The sequence below is a fragment of the Simochromis diagramma genome, unplaced genomic scaffold (assembly GCF_900408965.1).
Source record: "Simochromis diagramma unplaced genomic scaffold, fSimDia1.1 OVJJ01000343.1, whole genome shotgun sequence".
Classification (NCBI taxonomy): domain Eukaryota; kingdom Metazoa; phylum Chordata; class Actinopteri; order Cichliformes; family Cichlidae; genus Simochromis; species Simochromis diagramma.
Window position 1 is genome coordinate 12,463,659 of NW_024386831.1, and position 7,526 is coordinate 12,471,184.

Sequence of the window (7,526 nt, forward strand, 5' to 3'; positions counted from 1 at the left end):
CTTCCTGATGTTGGTATACAAATAACAGCCTCTATCACTGCATCTATCACTACAGCCATTGATTGCTTGTCCACTACTACTATGTCTGGTAGGTTAGACATCTGGAAGTCCCACAGGATATTAGCTTGGTCAATCGCACCCAAACTAAGGGGAGTATCCCATTATGACTTCAAGACTTTAAGACCATACAGATGTTCCTGTATACTACACCAGCCGCTTGATTATGGTGAACCATGTATGTCCTGCTTGCTAGCATCTTGCACTCTGCTGTTATGTCCTGGATTGTTTCAGGGGCATCTCTGAAAGACACTTCTTCTATCGGCCTGTGGTTCTGATACTCACTAGGCCTCTTTCCTTCAACTTAGCATTCAGTCTCAGGGTGTACAGTTGTACATTTCCAGGCATTCCAGGATTCATTAATAAGGCACTGAGTCTGACTCTTTCTTGTCATCCAGGCAGTGCACAGGTTGGTCAGTCTGGTCTTGCAGTCTTGAGTGATTGCTCTGCTGGTCTACCAGTAGTGTTTTGCCCCTCTGGTGTTTGTGCCTATTCCTGACCTCTTCCCTGTAGTGCTGAGGACGGATATTGGCCAGTAGTTGCATGGAACTGCTCCCATCTGGAGATTCTTAGGGATTACGACTGTCCAGTCACTCTGGGTGTGTCTCATTCATTAGAAGCTGATTCCTTTGTGTTGCCAGATGCTCATAAACTGCAGTTAGCTTCTTTATCATGTCAAGGCCTGGTGCTGTCCAACTCTCCATGCTGGAGATTCTGTTTTGGATGTCTGTTACTATGATGGTTACTGGATCCTGTTCAGGTAGGTTGCTGTGGTCAGCTCTTAGCTCCACCAGCCACATGTTATGGGTTATGTCCTTTTTCCATATGGTCTTCCAGCATTGCTCCAGCTTTAGCCTGGGTGTTTGTGTTCTTATATTGTTCCCCTGTCACTGAGAATACACCTTGGATGGTTCAGTATAGTACAGTTGGTTTATCCTCCTGGGTTCTATCTCTATGTTATACCTCTTCAAGCAGCTAGAAAAGACTGTGAGTTTTTGCTTGGCAGTTTCTAAGGTCTGACGTATGGGCATCTTGCTGTACTTCTTAGGAATCCCTTTTTCATCACTCCTTTCTGCAGATCGAACAGTTGGCTAACTTCCCTCTGTGTTACCTTTATCTTGGCCTCTAATCGCCTTCTTCAGAGAGGTTACTACTACTTGTGGCTGTTCATGGTTCCAGATGTTGGGACACTGAGCTACTGTTTAACCATTCATTTAGACCTTGGATGAACTATCCATAAGTCCCACTTTGTCTTCATGTAAACCCTTCTGCTGGAATAGCTTGCACAGCAGCATTTCAGTATCTTCGTATTCTGTTGCTAATCATCTCTTGGCACCTGTTATTTGGGAACAAGAGAACATGTTGCCCTCAAAGTTGAGTTGTTAGAAGCATGAAAAACAAGCAAGTGTAAGGATTTGAGAAAGTTGAACAAAATGCCAGATTGTGATGGCTAGATGACTGGGTATGAGGATCTCCAAAACTGCAGCTCTTGTCAGGTGTTCCCAGTGTGCTGTGGTCATTATTAATCAAAAATGCTCCAAGAAAGAAACAGTGGGGAACCAGCAACAGGGTCATTGGCAACCTAGGCTCATTGATGGGTGTGGGGAGTGAAGGCTGGGCCATGTGGTCTGATCCAACATATGAGTTACTATAGCTCAAATTGCTTAAATATTCCATGCTGGTTCTGGTAAATAAAAAGGTGTCAGAATACACAGTGCATCACAGTTGGTCGCATATGTGGTTGCATTGTCTCAGGGTGTCCGTGCTGATAATTTTTCACTGCTAAAAGCCAACAATGTGCATGTGAGAATCAGAACTGGATCCCAGAACAATGGAAGAAACCGGTCTGGTCTGATGAAACACATTTTCTTTTACATCATGTGGATAACGGCGTGGGTCACTTACACAGGGAAAACCTGCACCACAATGTACTATGGGAAAAAGGTAAGCTGACAGTGGTGCTGTGATGCTTCGCGCAATGTTCTGCTGGTAAACCTTGGGTCCTGCCATCCGTGTGGATGTTACTTTGACATGTACCACCTACCTAAGCATTGTTGCAGACCATCTACACCATTTTATGGAAGCAGCATTCTGTGATTGCTGTGACCTCTTTCAGCTGGATAATGTGCTCTGTCACAAAAAAAATGGTTGAGGAGCAGAACAATGATTTTGAGGTGTTAACTTGGACTCCAAATTGGCCAGATCTCAAACCAATCAAGCAGCTGTGGGATGTGCTGGACAAGCAACTCTAAACCATCGAGCCCTCACCTTGCAACTTATAGGACTTAAAGGATCTGTTGCTATCTCGGTGCCAGATACCACAGCAGGCTGCTGTTAAAAGAAATAAATTAAAAACAGAGTAGGAGTCTTGGATAGAACTAGTCACAAATCATATGGCCGAAGCAGCAAAATATGGCAGGCTAAAACAGAATACGCAATAACGTATAACATGAGCAATAACAATGAGATATTTTCTGCATTAATTTATCACACTCAGTTGCTCAGCTCATTTTAATGTGGCAAACATGCAGAAAAAATTATTAAATGAGGCCCAGTGGGAACACGGAGATGCACTCCAGTCTTAAACAACACAAGCAGCCAGATAAACTCAGAGCACAGTGGGTTTCAGTGTGACACTGAGGGTCACATTGCAATACCAATTAGCCTAACTTCTAAGCTATTTGAGGGGACATTGGGGCATAAAGCACAAGAACTTGTAAGGAATTTGAGAATAACTCGAAATGACTTTAGTTTTCTTTGCCTGCAGCTACCAAGGTTGCAGGGTGTGAGATGACCAGATTTTATCCTCTAAGGATCACAGAGAGTTCACACCCCTGTGTGTGTGTGTGTGTGTGTGTGTGTGTGTGTGTGTGTGTGTGTGTGTGTGTGCGTGTGTGTGTGAGAGAGAGAGAGACCAAAGCTCAGTGCTAATGAAGAAAGATAAAATGTCTGGGGCCCTGCTAAGGGTTAAGGTTTTGGTGTGAGCTGAGGTTAGCTTAAAGCTTGGGTTGATTTTCCACAAGGAATGAAAGTCAATGCAAAATCCTAACAAACACAGCTGCATTTTCAATTGTGTATTACTCATTTTGTAAGGACATTAACGTGATTAGTGCATCATTTTTGCAACTCGACTACCTTTTGGGGGCAAACAAGTCCTAATATCGATATGCACTGACATGGATATGCATGTAAGTCAGCACAATTCCTTTCATGTGATTGAGACTGCAGTGCCCTTCAGTGTGTTAGTGTGTGTTTTTGGTAAGAGCTTTTGCAGTAAGGAAAGTCAATTCTGAAGAGCCGAGCTTCCTTCCTGTCTGACAGGCATCACAGGCCAACAATAACACACATTTTCTCTCTATTTTATCTTTCTCTCTGTGTCTGCCTGACAGCAGAGTACACAGATCAGACAGGGATGGCCCAAGTGAATGGTAAACACATGCATAAATACACACACTCACAAACAATCATGTCAAGCAGCAGGACTGCCTGGAAATGGCACACATGCAGGGAGCAGGAATGTTTTTGGGTTTTTTTTTTTGCTGTTTTTGTTATATACCCTGTTGTTACTGGCTAATATATCTATATATGTATTTTGTATCTGACTTTAACACTGGTTTAGGTCTATATTAGCAGATGTGACTGCTTTATAAAAAATAAATTATTTGAAGTTTTGCAGGTTTTTAAAAAATGAAACTTTGCAATAAGCTCTCGCTTATGTTTTCTCTTAATTATCAGGAACAATGCTGACCTCAGCTGGACCAAGTGAGTTACTGCTGTTGTTTACCCTCCTTTATGAAAAGCAGTGGGCATCAGAGAAAACTGAATCATGTAGCAGTTCACCCGCAGAGACAGTCTAACAGAGCATATCAGGGGGAAAAGACAGACAAAATGGAAAATGCAAGGCAAAGAATAGAGAAACCAAAGACAGAGAGAGAGGTGAGGAGAAGATGTCCTAACAGGTAGGTAGATGGTGCCATAATGGTGAGAAAGAGGTGAGAGACAGTCAACAGAGAAAAAGCAAGCGAGACGGATGAGCAATATTCAGACTAAAGCATCCTACGCTTAATTAATTAGAGAGTGAACACACTGCGGGGCTCTCGGCTGCTTGAAAGAGAGTTAGGCGTATAACAGCCTCACAACACACACCCACACTCAAAACCCCAGACACGTGCAAAAACACGCATGGAAACGCACAACAAAGGAACCCCGTCTGACCTCTTTTTCAACAGTATTTTAGAGGAGACACAGCGAGAGTGAAAGCAGGGATGAATAACATAAGGAGGGAAGTGCACAAGTTGGGCAAAAAGAAAAGAAAGAGAGAGAGAGAAGAGTCAAAGGGAGGCAGAGATGAAGCGAAGATCAGATGAGAGGCGATGAGACCAGATGAGGTAGAGATAGATGGTAGCAGAGAAGGAGAGAAATGGAGTGTGAGATGAAAAAAAAGGAGAATGATGCTTGGGGAGAGAGTGGAGGAGGAGGGCAGATTAGATGGAAGAAGGAGAGGCAAAAAAAAAAAATAAGTGTAGTGAAGTGCAGTGGAGAGGAGAGAGGAGTGGAACGAAAGACGAGCAGCGGGCAAATGAGAAATGAGAAGACCAGAGACTGGAGACGCTGTGACCTCACATGCTCGGCTGCAATAACTCTTTGAAGATCATTTCAAGGTTGTAGATAAGAGGGAACACATCCAGACAGGGGGAGGAGGGTGACAAAGGAATGGGGAAAGGGGGGACTGTGGAAGCGAGAAGACCAACAGGAGACAGGAAGTAAGAAGGGGGAGATGAAGACAAGAAGTACGAAGTAAAAAAAAGCAGGAGAGAAGGATTGGAGGGAGGCACGGGGAACCGTGAAGAGATAAAGCGATAGTGAGAGAGAGTGATAAAGACCACAGAGAAAATGATTCAATGACTCAAGTTGCCATCAGGCATGCAGTAGTGTGTTTGCAAGTGTAGAGGCATGCATGCGTGAACATGCGCATGGTGTATGCATCGGTATTCTGGAAACATGCAAAAATGTGTGAGCTTGCATGCAGGAGTGTGTGTGGTTACGTGTGCATGCTGGGTGCATGCTTTCTGGCAGGAGTGATTAAGTACTGCGAACCTTCACGCCAATAAACAACCAGGCAGGCTGTGTTCCATTCCTTAATGAGTTACCCTTATCAGTTCTCCTCTCCTCCTTCTACGCATCCTTTATTTAATCTCTCTTTCCATTACCTCCTTCACATTCCCTACCATATGTCCCATTATCATTCGTCTTGCATCCTCCACTTATGCTCCTCTTTTAATATTTTCTAGCTCAACAGCTTTTTTAGTCTTATCTTCATTTCTCCTCCCTCTTTTTTTATTCATCCTTTTAATTTTCCAAGAAAGAAACAAAGGAGGAGATAGAAGTGACACTCTTGTGTTTTTAGAATCTCAACAGATACGAGCCAAATTAGAAGTCTGACATAAACTATATGATCAAACGATACAAAAAAATCGGTGTAGCTTTACTACTTTGGTCCAGCCAGAAAGCAACTTTTGAATGAACTACTATGAAATATTGTACATTCATGTTTCTCTGAGGAAGGTTAATGAGCTTGGTGGTCCTTTGACTTATGACTAAATAGATGCAAAATTAACTTGTGCTGTCCTTCTGCTTCAGCAGCACTTTGTGTTAGAGCCAATTAGCATGTTAGCATGCTGATGTCAGTATTTAACTCAAAGCCTCGTTGGGCATAAATGCACACAGAGCTGCTTGCACTTCTGTAGACCCATAGTCTTAGTTAAACAGCTCCTTAGTGCAGTCTCCGTTAAAGCAAGTGGATAAAACACCCCATTAAGAATATGTCTACTAAATGACATATATTCTCCATATGGAAACACGATGCTCACAACATATCACACATAGGACAGCGAACTGTAACATGCTGAAGAACGGCATTTGAATAAAAAACAACAGCATTAAAGGGACAAATTTAAAGCAGTAAGCCTCATAGAGTTAGTTACATTCAGGCAGATCTCACTGTTAGATATAAATTCAGCCAGGTAACTGAAAAATAATCAAAGCCTCACCATCTCTACACATTAGCACGCATAAAGCCTGAGTGCACTTGTTCAAAAATTCCTGATGAAATGACATTAATCCAGTTGGAACCACTGAAGTGAAAGCCAAGATTAAAGACGTTACAAAGGAAGCGTTTCAGTGTCCAAATGGCTTTTGATTCATTAAAAAGCACCCCTCTCCCGAACTGTCAAACTGACGGTGCAGTTTGCAGCAGCTTCTCAGGGCTCGTTCATGCACATGTTGACGTCAAACCAAAATTTTAAAAAAAGGAAAAACAACCTGGTCATGACTTGAACTCATGCTTTCTGGTGTGTTGCCTTCCATAAATCAAATTAACCGCAGTTATATCTAGTTAATGGGATTAGAGCAGGGACACAATGTAGGAGACATCAATCTGGTTTGGAAGTCAGCCATGAATTTGGTTCTTTCACATCTTACAGGGTCTCTGTGGCCAGCTGGCAGGGGCTGTTAGTCCATGATGATTTACAGTAATGTCTCCTTGCTGCAGTGGTGGCTTCAGTAATTGCGCCATATATGCACTATAGAGTAAAGCTAAACATAATCAATATATGATTCTTTTTACATGGCTTTGAAATCTAATGGAATAGTTCCACATTTTGGGAAACACCCTGTATTCCTTCAGGACAATGTATAGCACACTCTCATTTGTTCTCACACAGATATGTAGCTTAGCATATAGATTAGAATCAAGATACTTTAGATTTATAAACTCTATTACACATAACTTTCTTCTTTTTTCTTACGAAAAACTAAGTGGGATAACAGCAAGCTGTAGTTTTACCAGGAGCTGAAAATAATTTGGCTGAAACCATTTCTTGGCCGAGCAAGTCCTAAGCAGAGGCTCCAGGAAGTCACTGTTCCCAGCCAAGAAAGAGACACATAACTAGACCCTGAAGCCATACATTCTTATTTAGGCACAAATCAGATATGCACCAGTAATGGGGAACTTCAGGGAAGGTAGCAGGCTCCTACTCTTTATGCTAAACTAAGCTGAGATAAGCTAGTCTCCTATTAGTAGCTGTTTCTGAAAGACTCCATTCTTCCACAGCATTTCCCACACTTAAAACTGGCTTAAAATAATAAATGACATATCATATTTATTTACTGCTATGACTAATACGGGCGCTGACATATATTTAGTTTCAAGTGGGAAGTAGGAAATCTCAAGTCTGAGTCCAAATTTTCAGCTGGAGCGCTCCTTGAAGTTGGATTTCCCGCTTGAAAATCCCCACCAATCTTGACAGTACAATCCAACATGGCAGCAGTGAGTGTAAACAGCATTAAGACTATAACACTTGTAATGTGTACTACCTCTGTTGTGTATTTCTTAATGGCTAAATAAGCCACACATAGAGTCCACACGCTATCTGTAAACGCCCTGCACAGCTGTATTAAGCACAGAAAAA